The sequence below is a fragment of the Echiichthys vipera genome, assembly GCF_963691815.1.
Source record: "Echiichthys vipera genome assembly, chromosome: 18".
Classification (NCBI taxonomy): domain Eukaryota; kingdom Metazoa; phylum Chordata; class Actinopteri; order Perciformes; family Trachinidae; genus Echiichthys; species Echiichthys vipera.
The window spans coordinates 9,918,798-9,941,163 of record NC_139843.1 but is presented as its reverse complement, the minus strand read 5'-3'; the positions used below and the strand labels follow the sequence as shown (position 1 = coordinate 9,941,163).

General features: G+C 41.3%; 1 protein-coding gene across 2 annotated transcripts in view; it reads right to left on the bottom strand.

The window, feature by feature from the left end:
- The window catches only part of LOC310960601 (zinc finger MIZ domain-containing protein 1-like), a 122,153-nt gene extending 118,547 nt beyond the window's left edge, over window positions 1-3,606 (bottom strand). For both annotated transcript variants that reach the window (XM_083932351.1, XM_083932352.1), the window contains exon 1: window positions 3,540-3,606. The gene's annotated coding sequence lies outside the window, so the exon portion shown is untranslated. The remainder of the gene's footprint in view (window positions 1-3,539) is intronic.
- Between the last annotated feature and the right edge of the window lie 18,760 nt (window positions 3,607-22,366).

Sequence of the window (22,366 nt, the reverse complement as noted above, 5' to 3'; positions counted from 1 at the left end):
TGCAACTGCTCAATATGGAGTTAATTTAGTATTATATAATATTATGCTAAGTTTCAGGTTCATACTTGGTCAACATTTTGGGTTTCTGATCTTTCTCCTGCTGTCTGTCTGAATATACCTGTATTCACCCTCTGTCTGAACGCTTCCTTTTAGCATTTGGTCAGTGTTTCCGGGTCTTCCGCATCTGTACTCTCTGCAACGTCATTGCTGTCATGGAATACCTGTAACGGCACTGTAGCAGCACTTTACACCTATATAAAGTATAGCTGTGACGTCACAACTGTACAGAAATCCTGATGGCTCGTTTAAAGACACAGTTTCTGAATACGGGCTGTATGAATTTCTCTGAGCATTTTCATACTTTCACAGTATTTACATTGCACCTCAATTGGCGTTTTAATAAAAAGACATGGAAATCTCACTTTTTTACAAAGTAAAAAGTAGGTATTAAGTGTGTAAATGTTAAGTATTGGATAGTCACCCTAAAATGAAAATGATCCGAAGTTAGAGGGGGAAATCATCTTTGGTGAAACTCAAGGGCAACTTGGGACAGTGAGTTGCAAGTACATGTTGCTCACTACACTCACTACACTCGTGCACACTGTCGACCACGTGTACTCACTTTATAAACGTCTTCAGTACTGTACAGTGATGATTTTTTGGTTCTTTCATGCAGGATCACAAGCCAAACAGGGTGGGAAAACTACGACGATGCAAAATATTTCAAATAATCATCCGTTTTGCATGTTAAATCTTTATCTGCAAATAACTAGCAACTATAGTTCAAAAACAAATGTCGAAAACCACAATATTTTCCTCTGAATGTGGTGGAGCTGCGGTATAAAGTAGCACAGAAATTTACTCTGTGTGCTTGTGTAAATGTGCTTAGCTAGTTTCAACCACTAGTCATCCAAAACAATCTCACTGCCACAGATATTGCAGAAGTAATAGTATAAGTGCTGTTTGACACCAAACTAAACCTCATGATTAAGCTACTACAACTGTCCACTGACACACTTTCCGCACACGTTTACCCTGCGCTCTCCTCATTCAGTGAAAATAGCCATACCAGCACAGTGATTCATCCCAGGAGTTTATTCTCTCGAGCAAAGACAACACAAAAAGGACCTTGAGCGAAACCTACACAAGCCTCCCACAGGCTGACCGTGGAGGAAAGCAGTCGGTCACTTACTAGCTCGCCTTTTCCTGTTAGAGTGCTTAAGAGGGCTGTCCGTACGCGGGAGTGGAATTCCCAAGATGAATCAATAACATTATGACATTTTACACAATGTAACAGCCTTGTTTACCAGCTACTTAAGCACATATTGGTAGTAAATATGCTGCTAACCATTGAGAGAGGGTTTGCGGCTATGATCGGAATACTTTCATGACCAAAGGAGCATCGGATGCAGTATACAGATTATTTCAGAAGGTGAGTGTGGCTAGTTGAGAAGGCTCTCCTCACAGGCTGGCCGGTATACTGCTGGAGGTAGTAATGAGGCCTCTTGTGTGTCCTCTCTGATCTGAGAGTTGAATAATTTCCCATGTGGCACAGCCATTTCCAGCTTCCGCCTTTACTCTCACCTCGTCAGGAGGGTGGAAAGGCTAGAGCAGATACTCCCACCCTGCACTGAAAAAGTGTTGCCATTGTCAATCCACAGTGCCACACAGACCTCAGGCTGGCTGCAGTCCAGACAAAAAGAGATTTGCTTCAGTGTTTTTAAAATGCGATTTGATTTAAAAAGTAAAGCTTTGTTTGCTTTATCTATTTTTAGGTTTTGTTCACTAATCTGTGTCAGAAGCAGCTCAACGTCCTTTTGCAGTTTTATTCTGCCTCTCTATGTGCCAATGCTTCTCATTGGTCAGTAGGAAACTCTGAGTTAATAAATGGTCTACTTCAGCGCCCAGACACACGTGCTGAGTTGCAGATCTCTGTTTCAATGTGTCTTTTGTCTGACTGCTGGTGTTTCAACATCCTCAACTTGAATAGAAGAAGGTCAGCCTGGTGGGGTCTGCCCCATGGTTATTCAGGAGTCCAACCTGGGGGCCCCAAAAGAGGGAGGAGACAGGACAGAAAACCTCCTCCTCTGTCTGACACCATCCTAATCTATGAAGGAGTTTGAAAGTTTCCCCGCACAAGCAGAGCTCAGTGAGTGTTTAATCACATGTGCCATTGAGTGCTTTTAAATGAACTGAAGGCACGTGCAAGGGGTTTGAGTAAAGAGCAATCGAAAGGACCAGGTGCATGCCGGTCCAAGTTTGACATCACTTCTGTATCTGAAAGTTTTAAAAACCAGCTGAGTGGAGAAGCCTGCCAGTTCAGAAGGCTGCAGGCAGCAGCTATTAAATCCAACGAGACCCTTGGATTACATGACATGAAATGTAAACAAACAACTGAAGCTGCTTGATAACTGGTGTCGCCGCAAAAGTTTTACATGACCCTCAGCAGCTGGGTCCAAACAGTCTGCTGCTGCTGATGCTGCTGCTGCTGCTGCGCGGGACAAATTTGGATGCTGCAGCAGTTTAAAAGCATATGAGGAGAATGAACTTGGATAGCAACATAAACAAATACAGGAAGAGCTCTCCTGGATATCTCACCAGAAAAAAGACAAGAAACATCTGCACACATGTTTAGTTTGCTCCCTAGATGCTCCAAAAGTGTGATTTTCAGAAAAATTCAGAAACACACTCCCTCTCTTTTATTGACAATGGCTAGGAAGCAGAGTCTAGCTTACTTTTTCCACTTGGCCATGCTTTTTTTGCTTCCTGGACAGATGTACAGCAAGTGAAAACGAGTCCAGGTCCAGTCTATATGAGAGGCCCCCCTCAATCCCAACTGGTTCCATATTCAGACAGCAGGAATTTGGGGAGTCAACTTGTTAAACCCTTGTGAAGCTACAGCTGCGAGATAACTCTAACTCCAGCTTGCGACATAAATACACTGCTGTTTAATAGAAATAGTAGACACGTGTGCTGCTGTTCACAAAGTTCAGAAATAACCATTTAACGTGACATTGAATGAACAAGCCGCGCAACTGCAGAGACCGCTGCCTTTGCCATGTCCCCGGTCATCCTGTAGCCTGCATGTAGCACCGACAAACCCCACATTAGACAAACCATGTGCTTTGTGCACAACAGAAGCCAAAAAGGTACAACAACAAAAAAGCAAAACCTTAAGCACACAGACACACGCACCGCGGCATGATTCATTCTGCAAGCCAAATGCATACAGGCTGCTGTAATGTAGCCTCCGAACCCCCGACGCTTTGGAGATCAACGCTGCATCTGTTACTAACGAAATGCACAACCTGCTTAACAGCCCGCCGGTTGAGTCCCGACGGCACAGAGCGGCGTGATAGTAAATAAAAAGCTGCGGTTTATTATTGCAGGCTCCGCCGTGCTGCTCTGAGCCAGTTCAAGTGGTCACTCTATTGTTGAGAAACAATCTGAGGCAAAAGTGGAAACAAAACCTTTGCCGAGACAAGAGCCTCGCAGCGCCACACCGGGAACAGGCAACCGTTAAGTTTGCAGTTACTCACCGGGTTATTAAGCGGAGAAAGTCCTCGGTAAATTTCGGCTCTTGTTTTTAAATCTCTTCCCCCCTCACGGCCACTGAGAATGGGCTCAACGTCAGTGGGTGAGTAACTGAATAGACTCGGAGAGAGCGCAGTAAGTTGAAGTGTCAAATTACATTGGCTATTCTATTACCAAAGGGACCCATGCTCGGTGGCTGCTGACAAAATGTGTCGCGGATTTTTACGCGGAGAAGCCACCGGGAGAGAGCCCGGGAGCGGAGCGGGACTGTCGGCTCAGCTCACCAGCCATCTGGTACACACTGGATCTGCTGGAGCGACCCGGTCCGAGTGTGGTACCAAGCGGGTCCATCGCATTGTGTGGACATTATTTTGATTGGGGGGGGGGGGGTTAGAAAAGGGGACATAGGCTACAGTGCTGGTCACACACTATGGAAACTGGGCATGCTGGGTAATTTATTTTGTATCCCTTTATTGATTAGATTAACCTAACGACATAATGGTTAGGCTATTGCAATTAAAAAATAACGGCAAATAATAATAATGGCATCTATCTAAAGTAATATTGATATTAATACGTATTATATTTACTATACCATATTTACTATTTAATACACAACATTAGTACTACTAGTCAGTAATAGCCTAATAATAGATTTACAAATACATTAAATACATTAATAAAAAATATGAATAATAACAAATGGCAATAATAATAATAATTCTAATAATAATAATCAAATAATCAAATTAAAATAATTAAAAGGTCATGAATGTACTAATATCACAAAATACTGATATTAATAAAAATATTGTAATCATAATTATGGGACTTTATTAAAATGAACTGAACTTTCTGAACTGAATCTAATGTGTTTTATATAATCTGTCAATTCATTGTCTGAATATGATTAATATGAAAACAAACATGAACTATAACATACTGTAGATAATAGCCTATTAACCAACAACAGACACGCGCACGCCCTCTCCCCAGCGCATTGACGCATAGACACGCGCGCGCTGCCGCCCCATGATCCTCCTCGGAGCTGAACCCACCCTCCGTGTTTTGCAGCTCGCCGCTCTCTGATGGAAAGCTCTGAATAACAAAGACATGTTTGAGAGCAGCAGCGGCATCAGCAGCAGCAGCAGCAGCAGCAGCAGTCTGGGCTGAGCGCTGACGTCAAGGAGCCGTGACTGTGCCAAGCAGCATCCAGACTCCGGTCCCCACACACACGCGCACACACACACACACACACACACACACATACACACACACACACACACACACACACACACGCACACACACGCACACTGACCTGCTGCTGTCACTGTGGCCTGTTTGGAAGTAGCCTACCCCATGTCAGAAGTTAGAAACACACCACCCTGCGTGCTTTGATTGACTCTTCAAAGTTTGGATGTGATTAGGGTCAGAGTGGAGTTTTCTCTCACACGCTTTTGCTCTTATATAGCAGAAGTCACAAGTGATCCACTCTGCTGGTGAGTCCACAGAGCCCCCTGCTTTCTAGCCCGTGTATCCACCCCCAGCTGTCTATAAGTTAGGGGGAGGGATAGGCTGGAACAATAGGCGCCATTTGTCCTGCTAAAAGGTGACAGGAAGCATTGATTTCAGCCTGTTCCACGCTTGTAAGCCATCCCCAAATTGGCTAATGTGAACATTTCCCCTTAACGGAGATTGGAAAACTTTAGGTAATTGTGATTCACAGTCGTTCATCAGGATGCAGGAATACACTTTTGATTTCAGGGTACCAAAGAAGCCCAATTTTATTGAGCTGTTCATTAAACAAAGCCCCTCAGGGCCCATAGGTTATTGTTGCAAGGTACAACATAAACAGCTTACATGTATACCAAAGGCTACTAAATTAAAATGTAGTAGGAAACAAAAAACAAACAAGAAACCAAAGTTACACTTAAATCACTAACAATTTGGTCTAATTAAAGTCTAACCAGCCAAGTAACTTCAGAGTCTGCAGCTGCTGGAGTGCACATGAGGTAAAAATCTGTTTTTATTTACTAATTGGCTACTAATAATTTCATCTGATCTTTTTTTAGCCCAAATCTAATTTGAGGCGAAATGTTGTATATTCTGAAATGAAAACATGATGTAGAAAATGGAATAGCTTAGATCTATATTTCATACCGTACTGCTAATTCTAAATGGTGCTCTTGCTGACAACACTTAAAAAAGCCCCCATTCACTAAATTGTCTCAAGCCACTTAATCTTGTCACACTACAGGTATTACTGAGGTGAATTTCTTTTATTGTCAAAAAGAGCCCCCTGAAATCCTCAAGACATTATCCGGCAAATGTCCGTTTCAGTCTGACCGGGCATCAAATGGAGTTTACCCTCCCAGACCCATAGTTCAAAGACCATTTAATCTCTGAGTGAGTCCGTCCCGTGAGGACAGATGCCAACGTCATCAGACAAATTCAAAGAACCGGAAGAGACTTCGAACCGACTCAGAGCAGTGTCATCCACGTCATGTCCTGGCAGGAGGGAGGACGTGATGTGATGCATCTTTCACCAAATGATGCGAAAAACATCCCTTCATTCTCTATACTTTCAAAACTTTCTGCAGAATAATTGATCATGAGAATAAAAAACCTTCCATGTAGTGCTGCACTGAAAGGGTTAACTCTGTCAGACCTGTGATCACAGTGTTGTGACACCTTCTCTCTTAAAACGATGTGACGTCTGTGATGTACGCTAGCGTGAGACAGACGCTGTCCAAATATAGATGGGAGTTTTCCTTATCACAACTGGGTCAAGGAGACCGAGTCAGAAAACTGTAATGTTTATAAAAAATGATACGCAAAGTGACGTTCAACGGTGCAGACTCAGTGTGACATTTGACTTACCCAATGTGCTTTACTGTAAGGGGTGTGCTGGTCTGGTGCTTAACACGGTCACACCGCAGAAAAACTTACACTAGTTTGATTGTAAGTGTTATCTGAAGCTTTGGAAGGAGGGGTGTTACGTATTACATACAGATTTAAAGCTGCACTGATTCATATTTTTATTTGAACAATGGAAAAAAATAACTATGTGTCATGTTAAAGAGGTCGCCCGTAGTGATGAACCTACACCCAGCTCTGCAGTTTCCCTCATCTGCCAGTTGTGGCAACTTAAGCATGATTTTGCAAGTCAAAGCACAAATATAGGTCAAGATTATTGTCCAAATTAAAATTAAAAAAACATCTGATAATATGTGAAGTGAGTTTCCATACCTTTTTTAAATTATACAGTAGGTCCAGGAGCTATAAAAATACTGTGAAAGTATCAAAACGCTACATCTACAGAGAAATGCACACAGCCTGTATTCAGAAACTGTGCTTCAACAAGCTGTCTTCTTCTACACTGTTGTAATGTCACAACTATACTATATAAAGGAAGAAAGTGCAGTTACAGTCATTCCCCAGCTGAAGTGACTGTGCGGATATGCCTAAAGCGCAGATGTAGAAGACCCAGAAACACAAACCAATCAGAACAGACTGGGCTTTTTCAGGAGGGGGGCTTAAAGAGACAGGCGTTAAAATGGAACGTTTCAGACAGAGGGTGGATAGTGGTATATTCAGACAGACAGTATTAGAAAAAGCATTTAAACATGTTCTAGTAGAAATCCACAATACAAGCTTAAACCTGAAAATGAGCATACTATGGAACCTTTAATCACATTAATTCCCCAACCTTGACAACAATGTTTTTGTAGCCTAAACCACCAAACAACGTAATGTTTAGGAGACATTGTTGACTGATAACATGTCCAGAGTATCGCCCTGCCTACATTTCTCAAGGCATGCTGGGTGATAGCACGACAATGAAACTTATTTTCTGTTGGTACCCATTGTTTGTTACATTTCATTGCAACACCCCATAGAATCCCATATTGGCTCGTCGTCTCGGTCGTTGGCCAGATGGCTGTCATGAAGATAAATGGACTGTACGGGGCACCATCCATTTAGTCAAGTGGACGCAGCAACAATGATGCTGCCAGATTTTGAGTTAAATCTGAATAAGTTAGATCAACTTTCTGTTTAAGAACAATAATTACGTAAATATTCTTGCAGGTCTTCACTAATGCCTTTCTTCACTGGGAATTATATTTGCCTCATGTCGACAAACCCACTCAGAGAATTACAGAACACACCGTTGGTGCTGGACCCGCACCCCGCACGTCCTGCTGCTCCTTACATAAAGACTGCACAATGTGATCTTTGAAAGTGTAGGCAGGGAGACGTCTGTGTTTTCATTTACAGTTCCCACCTGGTTTATGAATGAACAAACCGTCAGGCTCCAGAGACTAGCCCACATCCCCTGCAACCAACCAACCGCTGGCTGTCTTCCAGTCCAAATGTGTTCACAGCGCACACTTTACTCTGCCCTCGACAGAGAGCTCACGCTGCTCGGTGGTATGTCCGAAAATATGGAGAGAGATAGTGTTTGGAGGCATACGTTCCTGAGGGTGTATTTGCTACGATGTCCAAGAGCTGTGCAGGCATATTTTGCTTCACTTTCTTTTGCTGAAACATAAAAATTTGTTCAATTAGCTGCAGACATCAGCTTTTTTGTACTTTCATTTTCCCATTCCCCTAATATATATATATATATATCATATGTGTCCCTCTCAGAACAACTGTGTTATACTGAGGTGGTGTTGTGTTATGGGATTGTGTGCAACCTAGTGACAACACTGCAGACTGAGCAGGAGTCTGGTCAACAAATAGGATTGCAAAGGATGGAGGGAATCAGCAGGTCAATGAGGATGAGGAATAGGACAGGGCTTTGCCAACAGAAGACGACAATTGCACTCCGTTTGACAAAAAGACACGAGGGAAATGCGATAAACCCAATTGTTTCTCGTTACAGGAGAGGCAGAAAGAGAACAGACATACCTAGACAGGTTGTGGAGAAGCCTGATGATTTCCTTCTCTTGTTTTTTTTTCCTTCAGACTTTTTTTTTTCGAATAGCACCAGCAGAAAGCTGGCTGCCAGCACACCATGCTGCTATGCTTTTGGGGGAGCGCAGAGCCAATCAATGTGTGCTCACAAAGGGGGAAGAGCATTCAGAAAGCCAACTGTTCCCTCAGGCCATGGGCAATGAAGAAGTGGGAGAGACAGAGGGAGACAGTGCAAGAGAGAAAGAGGCAAGGGGGTTGACAACATGTTTCCTTTGCTGCTAGATACTGAGAGGAATAACATGATCACTGCAACACTGACAGGCAGCAAATACAGTACAATACTGACGGTAGTTCACTGAAAGGCACAAATAGGATGTTTGTTCATGTTTGAGCATCGCAATAGAGATGCTGCTAATGGTTCATCTCATTAACAGTTAGTCAGTTTATTATTTTTTGATTAGTGTAGTTCAGCCTAAAAAAATTAAAAGAGAATAGTGAAAAATGCCAAGGTGACAGTTGATTTAGATTTCACTTCCATAAAAAATGGGGTTCAACGATGGAGAGATGTTTAAAAGAGATCCGTTAGAATTGAAGCCTTCATCCTTTGAACTTCAAACTCACAGTTTGTAAGGCTTTTCAACAAGTTCTCCAAATTAAACTACAAAATACTTAGTTTGTCCATGCCCTCTAGAACGACCCAAAGACGTTTCAAATCACTGATGGAATATATTCGTTTTATGAAGTGACAATTCTCCGCTTAGGGTGAGGGGAAGATCGAGTGGTTAGGGTAAGGGGATGATCGAGGTTTTGGTTTATTAAGGTTAGAAAAATATTACGGTTTGTATAAAAATGATAACTGAAGGTTCAGAGATCTTTGTTGTCATGGTTGCAATAATAAGTATGTGGTTAAGGTTGTGGAAGGATTGTGATCACGGTTGAAAGAAACAGTTGACTGACGGTAGGAAAGGGGAAACAAACAGCTTTCTCCTGTGTTACAGTGCCGTGTTTTGTTGATGACCCTGATGACATCATCAGCGTTGAGTTTTCTTTTTCTCTAGGCTTTAAGAAACCAGAGTCGCGAAGGACATTACGCAACTGTTGTTCAAAAGATGAGCAGTACTCCCCCTGACAAGGCTAGCAATTTTGATGTGCAAAATCGATGGATAGCTGTTAACAGTTGACTGAATAATAACATTTAACATCCTATAAAAAAGCAGCGACATGTTCAGCATTGTAGCTTCAAAAATTGAATAATGAATAATCATTTAACGAAATAGTTGATGAATTTCCCCCCTGTAGAATAACCAATTAGTCAACTATTATGTTCCGCAAATTTTTGAGAATTTTTTACCATACAAAAATCCATCTTGCCAGGCCTAAAGTAATGTGTTTGCTGTCAGAGTCACCGTGGTTCGGACCAATCAGAGTCCGCTAATGGCAGCTGAGGGAGGAGGGTGACGACGACACGAAGAGGCCGCGTTTGTTCATTCAAAACATCAATGAGGGCTTCTAAAGAGGTTTGTTTAGTTTTAGTTTGGTCAGTTGTATTAAATTTTGCAGAATTTCTTTTTTTGAAAGAAAAGTTTTTATTCTTCTCCTGACTGACTTCAGCATCCCACGTCGTGATATACTGTATAGACAGGGGTACCAGTACCAGTTTTTGAAAGTGCCTTCGCTTTTCTCAACAGTTTCCAATGCCGCTATTACAAAAGGAATAGAAAGTGCCGTAAAGATATACAATATATCAGTACATGTTTAAGCAAATCTTTCATTTTAACCCATCAATGGCTAAAAAGGTGTAATATCCATTTTTAAACACAATTTATTCAAATCACTTTACTTTTCACGATTGAACAATTATTTTTTTGACCTCGTTTTTAAAAAAATGATCGTAAATAATTTCCTTTAGGTTCAGTTATTTGTTGTCTTTATGGCACAGAGCTGCACTGCTGAACCAGACTGTATGTGTGTGGGTTATAGATGTTTTGGCGTGCACTGGGAATTATGTATAAATTGCGTCAAACAATCTCTGCGTGGCAGATTGAGCTCACAGTAGGTGTTCCACTTAATAAAATCACTTAGTGTAACAATTCCCACCTTGACATCCCTCTGTTCCCTCTCAGTGGAGAAGCTGTAGGTATATTGCAGTGCTGCTTTTGTTTTCCTTTTATGTATTACCTGACAGGAGGTTAACTAGCTATTTCCAGGCCCATTATTCTCCTGTAACTCCAGGGCAGAGTGAAAAGTCAATTACAGTCAAGGTATACTGTGTTTGTCAGAATCCAGGGCTTGTGATCTCCACTTCCAAATCATTTTCTACTAAATGTGAGTGTTTAATTATTAGCAAGGCATTATAGGGCTTAATGACATACCACAGTAAATTGCACTGTGGTTTCATGTGCACTGATTTAAAAAAAGCATCTCATGAAGATGGCAGTTCTCGACAATATTAGGACTAGTCCATTCAGCGCTGTGACATTTAAGTAAGATACTCTCCTCTTCTTTATTGTACAGGATGGGGTTCAGCTCCTCAGTTGGGAAATGTCACATGTTTTTTAAGGTCAGGTTGAATCTCTTCAGTTATTTTTCATCAAAGGAGCCTAGCTTAGTGATTCCCTCTTGTGATAATTTACTTCCGCGACAGCTATCAATATACATGATTTAAGATAGCGGAAATCTACAGTATAATTCTAAAGTTAAAATATAACCTTGGATGCTCAAGAACTGTTATTTATCATCGGGATTCCGGGGATTGCAGTTTCTCTGTCTATCTACTAACATTCACCGTCAGTTAGTGATTTCTTACTTTTCATAAAATAACTCACCAAACTCCCACAGAGCAGGTGTTAACTTGCTGCAGGTCTTACTTGTAGAGCAGAGCAATATCGAGTGAAGAGCGAAAAGCTGTGCCCCTTAACTGAAAATACATGTTACTTCGTTGCATTTTGGATATGTAGGGAGATCTCCTCTACAACGGATGTCTCTTGTGTTTTTGCTGCTTCAGAAAGAAGCTGTTTTTCAAAGAACTTACACTTAAAGTTGTTTTTTTCCTCTAATGTTATAGAGCGCTGAATTTTTATATTATTTTTATGCAATCAATCTCTACTTTAGCTGCCGGATGTTTACATCAGAGTTATCCACGGGAACAAGAAGCATGCACTAGCAAATAGTAAAGCAGGGTTTACTGACTCAGCCAACAACACAACTAAATTCACCCATACTACAGGATTTACAGCACAAATACACACAATTAAGGGCAACAGCAAACTCTACAAGCAATTATACAGAGGATGAGATGTCTAAGTGTGAAGGTCTTGGGGTTGTTTTCTCAGTTGTATTTTTTGGATGCTCACAGTCTAGGAGTTTGCAGAGCAGATCAGGATGTTTCAGCTACGTTTGGTGCGTTGGAACTGATCAGCGCACATGACAGACACCTTGTTTAAGTAATCTCCAGCTGTGCCACACAGTGATGCGCAGCCATTCGCTGAAGTGAGAGGGATGCCGGTGAGCTTTTTGACAAAAAATTGATTACAATTTTCAAGTAACTTGCCCAGCATTGTGTGCTGTAGATCATCTAGAAATGAATGATAAATCATTGAGGGTGTTTCCTGAAGAAATCCGAATGCATCATGTCATGAGGCAGCAGAATAACGCACATTCCTTCACTTTAATGTACTTACATGCATCTATGAGTAATGGTACACATATTATTCATTGCTTTAAAATCAATATAGTAATCTTTTTTCGGTTCTGGGGAATGGCAAGCCAATCTGAGCATGAAATTCAAAGTGCACATGAGATTCAATGTGTAACCCTACAAAGCTGCCGATAACGTGCCAAAGCAAGACCCCATCAAAAATCCCAAAGATTTGACCTTGGGCTGATTCTGTTCACTCCTAAAATACTTTGCCTGAACATTATATAAGAAAAGCAAATATAAACGGAACCAAACCCTTTGACCTTTTAAAGCCCCTTCCTGTGTTATGATATGAAACTATTCCCAGAATCAGTCATTGCCATATTAGGCAATAAGCAAAATGTGCAACAACTTGTTAAGCCCCATGGAGGGCAGCAATACCTGCTTGCAGACGCACAGACACACACATGCAAACACACAAACACACAGACACACAAATACACACACACACCTTTACAGACGCCCTCATGACAACATCTACTTCTGATGCTTTACAGTGTCCCTCATCCACCAGTCTGTTTGGCAGGGGGTTGCCGGGCAACAGGCTGCGTAAACACGACACCTGACATGTCGACAGAGAGAGCAGCCAGGCGCTCAGGCACTTGTCTGCACTGCTCTGTCGACTCAAGCATGCACTTATCATGCAGAAAATAAAAGCACTCTCCTACATGTGTTAACACAATAGTTTAATCCTCTGAGATTTATTCTGATTTGCCATCCTCATTTTCTAGGTATTTTTGGGGTCTCATTGGAGATGCCATCTATTAATAACCATTTAAGTCGGCATAGAGTGGATCAAAGAACAGTGTCTCACAATAAATGGATGTTTGAATACAGGGACTTTATCGGGAGAGCATCTGAATCATCACAATTTGATTACATTTGCAAGGCGTGTTAACAATAAACAAAGGAAACATTTTCACTGCTGCTAAAAAGTACTTGTTATGATTCATATTATGACTGTCAAAAATACCATACCAGTGCTTTCAGTGAGCAGCTCACACTGCTGTATTTCCTCCACTATTTTTATCAAGTGAAACACTTTCAACATCAAGGTCAAGGGCAGTCTTATTATCATGTAAACAGTACAGGATGGAGCAGCAAAATGCAGTTGTAGCTCCCACATTGTTGCTATATTCTGTATTTTAGAAAGAGAAAAGAATGACAATAAGGGTAAGCAATAAAAGATACCCCCAAGAAAAAAACAAACAGATAAAGATGACTGTGTTGTGCAGTCATGTTATACAGTATTACAGTATCATCTAAAAACTATGACTGAATTAATATGAGCTTTCGTGAATTGAAAGAGGTAGCAGGGGAAATAAACATCTAGATAGTTCAGTGTTTACAGTGCATCGTGTAAAGCAGAGGTACAATCGTTGAGAGGAGTCATGTTTGAGTCTCAGTCCTTATTTGTGTTATGAGGGAGTTCAAATGGAGTTTAGGAGTCTGATGGCCTGAGGGAAGTAGTTCAATGGCAGCCGATACTTTTGTATCACTTTACAATGGCAGCAGGGTGAACGAGCTGGTTGCTGACTATAAATCTTATTTCACTGATGCCACTAACATTTAAGGGCTGACGATGTTCTTTTAATCCTGGGTTTTCCACATAAATGTTTCAGATGTGTGATGCCTTTGGTGATACTCTGACTTTTCATAGGGCCTCTTTGAATACCATCATCAGACCAAAATGTATCTAATTATCTATTTATGTATTTATATATTATCAGTTTAGTTAATGACCCTATGGAGTGCTGCAGGGATGATGTAGCCTTTTTTTGTAGGCCAAGTTAGCATCCCCCTGGTTCCCTCAAAAAGCCAATACGATTTTTACATTGCATTTTGGATTTATTGCAGAAAATAAGCTCTGTGGCACACAAAAGTTTATGATACTTCATGATATATATTGTAGGCGCAAATGCTATCGCCAGAAGTAAAAAAGCTAAAGTTAGGATAGTTAGGATATTTCCGGCGTCTAATCAAAAATACATTAAAAAAAAACATTGACCGTGCAAAATGCTAACTTTCATTCATGCAACACTCATGCCGCCAAAATAAAGGCATCAGCTGTTCAGTGCTAATTACAAATGTTAGTACAACTTCTGCTAACGTGTAACGAAGATGGTGAACATGTTATACCTGCTATATATCGACATGTTAGCATTGTCACTATCGTTTAGCCCTGAAATCTTCGCTGTCACATAAACACACTGTTTGCTGTGCGAATATAGCATGGCGAAAATTCATTTTGTTGTCTGTATGAACAACACTTATTAGAAAGGGGTTGGAAAAGACAATGTAAATGTTCAAAATCCACTGTTTATGAAGAGGTTTACACTGATATTATTATCACAAGAGGTCCTCTGTTATGTTTATTTACATTACATTTACACCTCAGCTCCACTAATGTTACTATGGTACCTTCATTCTGTTGCCTAAAGTCAACTACTTTTACTGATTTTTGTGTCACTGTGGGCAATTCAAGGAGAGACCTTCACATTGATCTGTTTCCTACAAAGAACATGAGTTCAGAAACAAGATGGATTTCATATATCTATTATTTGATGTGACTCCCCCTCTTTAAGAGGATATAGATTTTCTGCCACTGATTCGAGGAGTTAGGTAGGGCTGAAGATCCCCTGCCTCTAAAGGTTGCACCCAGTGGATTTTCTCTGCTCGCCAGGATCACAGACTAAAAGGTTGCACTGTACTGTATAAACTTCAAGCTGACATTTATCTTTAGCCCCGAAACCCTGTTTTCTTACACTAAAACATTGTGCTAATGATTTGTTCTGTCTAACGTGAGTGAGTACAGCAGCAGGAAAAATCTCTCAAATATTCAGCGATTTGTTTTCCATGTTTTCCATTTCATCAAATGGGATGTGCAGTCCACCATCCCATTTCCACAATATAAATTCTGCAGCCACAATGTGGACAGCATGCAGCGTTAGCACCATTAGTGTGCTAGACTGTCCACAAATCATCTCCTTAGTCCTCCCATCTAACTCCCTGCATTTGGCCGGTGCTGATAAGGCCCCGCCAATATGACCAGGGGGTCACAATTTCACCACTGAAGTCGACTGCAGAGATAGACCACTGTGTCCATCAAAGTGTAACTTCGGGCTGTCTCTGCAGTGTTGTCATTTCCCAGGCAGTAGGAAGCTTTGAATTAATCTGGAAAACATGGAGTGAGAGAGATAGCCCCGGCAGTTGTGAGAGCTGAATGTCCTTTGCCTCTGCTTTCTGACACATTGTCAAAACATTCATGAGGTCTAATGCATTTATAGAATTTCTCGTCTCAATAGAGTGACAGTTGTGATTATTCTGTTTTACCTGCAGATGATCTGCTGACTAAATGTCATGCATATCTTCATCTAAAATGAGAATAACAGATGTGGCGTTTGGTAGGTGCATATAAGCAGTATATTATATGCTCATTTCTAAAATGATTTTGTTGTTTACATTTTTAATGTTATTTAATACATCTTGAAGGACGTAATCAAGCCTGTTAAAAATGTTTAACTATCCCTTTAATGAAGGCATTGCACTGTAACTAAATGTACAGTTGTGTTAAGTTACACATAGTTTTGCAGTGATTTGCCTTTCCAGGGTAGAAGATAGTACTGTATGGCAATGCTGCAGTGTATAATACAGTTTTCTGTTTAAGCACGTAATCTTTTCCTCTTAATAGGGGATTATATTTTGTAACAATTTTACCTCAAATGTCATTCCCCAAATCTAATTTAGGATTCAATATGACATACTATTTAGGCCAACTAAATTACGTTGCAAATATTTCAGTACTACAGCACACCAAGTTATTCATATAATGAACACAATTTCAAAGAACATATTATTACATCATTACCGCATCTTGCATGAGAGGGTTGCAGTGATTTTTTAGAAGTTGCACCAGTCACAAGGGATTCAACTGTATTAGTGCTCTCTCTGTGTGTGTGTGTGTGTGTGTGTGTGTGTGTGTGTTATCATAGAGTAGATCTTCTGTGTGTAGAATTGATTTGTAAACAAATTCTTGACAATTCCTTCAAACTCAGTGAAATAAATTCCATTCAGACCAACAGGCTGCTGGCACAGCCTTTTGTTTGTCCATGACTAAATAAACAGGGGCTGGAACATTGAATTAGTTAGTGTGTGTGTGTGTGTGTGTGTGTGTGTGTGTGTGTGTGTGTGTGTGTGTGTGTGTGTGTGTGTGTGTGTGTGTGTGTGTGTGTGTGTGTGTGTGTGTGTGTGTGTGTGTGTGTGTGTGTGTGTGTGTGTGTGTGTGTATTTGTGTAACGCAATGCAGCTATTACTGTCATGTGAAGAAGTTAGAATGCAGCTGGAAGGGATCTCTTTATATTTACAGTGTCCTTCACCGAAAAGTATAAATAGACACAAGCAACTGAAAGAAACATCTTCACAACACATGGGGAAAATTTAGAAGACAGAAATGCTGCAAATTCATACAACACAAGAAAATAATGAAATACACTTACTAATTTGTAACCCAGTCGCCATGGCAGAAAAACAAGAACAAATCCAGTGCTCATAAAACGAGAGCACAAATAACTGAGACAACAACAGTTCATTATAATAATATTAGCAGAAACATTATGATGAAGTGTCTAAATAACAAGTGTGAACAGCAGAAAACCACCCATGCTTGAGGTCCAGCAGGACACTTAACACTGCACAAGGACATCCTAAGGGCGCTGCGACAATCAAAGTGCACAGACACGATGATACTCCAAACCTTAAGACCTTGGAGAAGCTAAACCATCCTCATTTCAGCGTTATGTCGGTGCCAACTGTCAGAGGTGCCTCTTGTTGTTCCATAATGATGATCAAGTGCTTCTATCCGCATGTATTTTCTCTTTTTCCCTCTGCCGGGAGCTCTGTTTGCCAAATGTTAAAAGGCTTTTTATGATCCTACTTTTCTCTTCCTATATGTATTGTTTGACGTATTTTGTCCCCTATATTTCACTGACCCCTCCTTGAACTCAACACATCCATTTAATGCAGTGGATAAATGGCAGGGAGCTGGTCTCTGCTCTGGGACCTCTTGGCACTCGGCTTGGTGCTGAAAGACCACTTATCCCCACTCACCCACATCAAATTCATTTTCTGGCATTGACGCGGAGCAGCACCATGGTCAGATCATTTCGAGTCAAGGTAAACTGCCAATAGTACACGCCGTGAAACAAGATGAAACATGAAATATGTTGGCACACAATGAGCTGTGTGTGTCTCCTTCGCAATCTTCCCCTCACTTCCTCTCATTTTCTCTCACTCTCTGTCACTTGAGCTTTAGTGGCGCCATAACCCCCCGAAAGGCAATTACCATGACAACAGCAGTCAGGATTTGCACCACAGTAATTAGTGCGGTAAAAAAAAGAAAAATGAGGGAATAATGCGTTTTTGTCAGAGAATTGATATGACACACATCAGAGCGTAAGGTGCAGCCCTTGGGATGAACCTGCGGGGAGAAAGGAGGAGGTAAAACATATTGTATCTCCAGTAGCACACAAAGAGAAACGCAGAAGCTGTATCAGGTCAGTGTATTAAGATCTCCATTAATCACTATGATACAGTGGAACCAATGAATAGAGCAGCCACATCTCTGTGGAAGTGATGTCATGCTCATGTCCGTAGTAAAAATGATGGTGGAAAAGGGGTTGCTCCTAGTCTCACCAGGGCGGAAAAAAAAATCATAAAACATCATCTGATGAAGAGACTCTTTCTTCAAGTATGTAAACAGTGGCTGTGGCCCTTGATTCCTCAGCAAGGTGAGAAAGTGGGAGGGCCATTTGTTTTCTCATTCTTGTTGAAATTCCCAATGTAGTGCATCCTGAATCTCATTGCCCTGGATAGCAGCTTGTCAGAGGTGTGTGCAGGCTCACCCCCAGCCTTGCTCAGCCGCTGTAATAGATGTGTTTGTTGCTAAGTGGCGGTTGTAATGGGATGCTTGTTTGCCTTGCTCGGTGCACTTTCATCCTTCACTGTAGTGCTAATGCCACGAAGCAATTTGTCTCACGGCTGCAGAGCTTTCTGATAGGCAAAGAATACAAAGACGGGTGGCATCTTACACTGTATGTGCACATTTTAATGTATGTTGTACATGTGAATATTTGTAGTCAGTTGACATCAATGAGGATGGGGGTAGGGGGTGGAACAGCCATATCCCTTTCTAGTTTCATGCTGCCTTTGCACACAAAAGGTGCAGGTTGTACAGATGGAGAAGGGTCCCCTGTGGGCTTCAGTCCAGTACTGAACCGCCATACACACTGCAGTGCTCCATAAATAGAGGAGAGTGAGAGATGGGCAGAGGTGGAGGGAAGGGTAAAGATAGCACCAGGTCTCATCCCACACACTCAGATTGTCACTGGCCTCAATGAATCATCCAATCATGGATCATCTTCATTGCCAGCCTCCAAAGAAAAGTCCCCGTTTGCTTTCTCACAAACACTCCAATAATACCAGGAGGCCCCTTAATGTCGCGCACAGTTATTGGTGTTGTCAATGCATCATTTATACGTCTGAGTATCTTGGCCCCTACACAGAACGACCCTAGGTCAGCCCGTGGTGTCATGAAATATTCAGCAGAGACAGGCTCCTTTAGTTTTTGGTATGATGAAGTGAAAACCCCCTTTTTTTAACAGCATTATTAAAGACTCTTTCTGGTTTGTATTGTCAGATGCTGCCGCAGTAACTGCAGCAGAGTGTGTGTGTGTGTGTGTGTGTGTGTGTGTGTGTCTGTGTGTGTGTGTGTAGTGAAAGCACTCCACGTTCCCTGTAAGTGACATTTAATTTAATTAGACATAATCATTGGATGGTGCATTCTTGTAAGTCGCAGCCACAACCTGGATATGTGGATTTGTGCAGAGAAATCCGGAGCTATACTGAATCTGTAACCTTGTTTGTTCAGGACATGTGCTGTTTGCTCCTCACATAATATGTGTCCTGAACTCAAGGGAGATGTATTTAGTGTATTTGCACATGATTATTATCATGGCAAAATAAATAACACTGGAGCTTGTGCAATGTCAAGGAAGCAGCATGACAATCAAAGCGCTCATTTAGCTCAGATTGTAAGTGTAAATGCCTCGTCTTTTATCATCCCATTCCTTTCCTGTGTAATTACTGTTGTAAGCTGCAGTGGAAATGGTTTTGCCACCTCCCATTATTTCTGTATTTTCTATCTCTTTATTTTACACAGGTGACTTGAAACATAGCCAACGGTGAGGCTTAAGTGGATTCCATGCTGTGTTTTGATAACTGGGCAGGATGAGAGGCTCTGATTTCATGTCATAATGAGACCCAGCTGTCAGAAACAGACACCAGAATCTTTGTCAACAAATGTTTTCTCACCTGGGTTCACAGTAAGTCACACCACTAAATGTACAATTTGTCTGATGGTAATTACATTGGATAATTGGCTTAAAAGTTAATTTCAAATAGGTGTTCCCTGGTTTACACAAGAAGAAATGGTATGGTAATAATTGGTGACATTGTTGGGAAAATGCTTTAAACAAATCATCATTTTTTCAATTGGTGTAAACACATTTACAACATTTGCCGATTTAGCTACCTGATATTGGCAAAAATGGTCTGGTGCAGAATAAGTAAGAATACTACAGTACCCAGGAGTCTCTGCCACTGTAGAGGAAGCAACAACACACAGGACACAGAAAGATTTTAGCAAGCACTTGCCTATTTACAGTACACTTCCAGCACACATAAAGCAACATTATCACTAATTTTTAATTATTTATGAATAGATGTCCAATTTGTACTCTTCTTGTAGCTCTGCTTTGGTCTCCACTATAAACTGTATATAAAGATGGACAACATGACTGTTCCCTAAAAGGGAGGCCAAAAAAACATCTTAATCATCTGCAGTATAGGATAAGGCCCACCCCCTTCATGTTAGCGGTAGGGACATGGCCAAAACGAAAAATCTATATATATATATTCCAAGTACACATCAAATTCATTTTTACATTTCATTTGAGATAGCATTTATAACACTGATGAGTGTGAAAACATCTTTTCCATCGAGACAAGCCCTCATTGCCATTTTCTGCTCTTCTTAACATTATGATGAAGAAATACTCTCCAGTTCTGATATATATGATGCTATTGCAACATCTATGCTAACCTTTTTAGGAGCTGCCATTGTCTTTCCCCTCTCTCCTCAACTGCCAGTAGCTCCTCACAAGATGCTAATTGATCAGATCACCATGGCTCTAAACCCAATTTTAGGATTTTTTAATATTTCTCTGAGCCTGAAGATGTTTTTTTGTGTGATCGATTCTCGCATGATCTTGTGATATCACGAGAACCCAACTGCCATGCAACTGCCATTCAAGGGGATTGAAATGTCCATGTGGGTACGGGTCTCTAAAGCGGGACTGCAGCTCTAACCCCAATCACTATGGCACACCTGGCTCCAGCACAAGATGACAGCACCTATATCCAGGTTATTACAGCTTGTACGCATTGTCCATCTTTATATACTCTCCACTGACTCCTGAGAAAAAGTCTTTGTAGCTAGATGTTCCCCTATGTTTCCTAGGAAGCCACTTACTTTTTCTGTCTACTATTTGGCATTGAGCAGGTTGTGTGCGGTGGGTTTACCAGAGCTTTTTTTTTTTTTTTTTTTGCAAAACAGCTGCTTATTGCTTCTGGAAACAAGGCTCATAAGATAAGTGAGGCTGGACTCTATAGTACATGTGCTGTAAAATCAAAAACATTTAATTAGTGAAGCTGTGAGGGCAAACACCAGGGAGAACTTTATTCCTGTATGCTTCCTTGGCTTATTTACAGGGATCTGTTGCATGGCAGTGACTCTACACAGCAGGCCTCCCTGCCTGTGCACTCCAGAGGGCATTCACATGAAGCAGACTCAATATCTGAGGTTCACTTGGCGCCACATGCAAATGACAACTTATCTCCAAATGGTGCTCAGGCCAGAGCAGGCAAGGCAAGGTCACAGCCTGCTGTGGTAATTAAATTTGGCAGTGGGCTGTATGCTCACCAAGGTTGGATTGTGCCATCCCTCGGGGCCCACATGTGGTGTCAGATACTCCAAGACTATGCCACAGTCTGCAGCCCAGGGCTACAGGAACAATATGATGCTGCAGCTGACCATCACATGAGGCGGAAAGACCACAGACAGGCTCATAGGGCAGGGCAGATTCAATATAAGTGGTTTGGTTGTACCTTTGCACAGAGCTAAATAAAGTAGGAAAAGTGGAATGCATTTCCTTGGATGACCTCTGTAACAGTAAAAAATGTTGAGGAAGAGCCTGAATTGGTGGTTTGCATAATAATATACAGAGGATTTCTGAAGAGTTGGAGTTCATTTTCTCTCTAAAGTTGTGAATTCATCATCATAAAGTAAGTAGGGGATGAACTCCTGGATGTGCGCTCAAGGGCATGAGCCAGGATCCAGCGAGAGGGAAGTGTAATCTTTTCAGCAACACTGAGCACTGACCCACGACCAAGGGCTGATGGGATACAATTTCAATCGACAGGCTCAGTCATTGGTAGGTACGGACCTGAGCAAGTTCGGGTCATATTTCTCTGGCCTTCATTAATTGGTATTTTGACTACATTCCTCTCTCTTGTGGTAGAGACCACCAGTCCACCCACATGAAGTCCTTGAAGTGTGACATTGCAATTACACTCACAGTGACACATGGGAGAAAATCCCAGTCTGCTAATAGAGATCTGGCCACCCTCTTCCCCTCTCTGCACTGAAAGGAAAAAGGAATTTTCAATAACATGGCCATTTATAGCTGCTACCACATGGCAGAGTGAAGCCGAGAGCAGAAGGAGAACTACTTTTCACTATTGATGGTTGTATAAATGCTAATGGTTTGGCAATCAATACAGCATTACAGTGGCACTGGTAAGTAGAATTATGATCCGGACACACAGTATAAATGATCACATGATTGATGTGTTAAAGTACTAAAGCAGCACATTATGGCATGACTGTATATTCAGCACAAAGAAAGGGTCAATGAAATGGTAAGAAAATAATCAGACTGGATCAATAATCCTGGTGTAACATCGTATTTGTCAATGGTGATGTCAAGCCGGTTTTTTAACCAATAGCATTATTCATTAATTGGCAAAGTGTCTCATTTGCATTGGACCCACTGATCAGCAAAATAAATGCAGAACAGATTGTTTAATGCAAATACCACT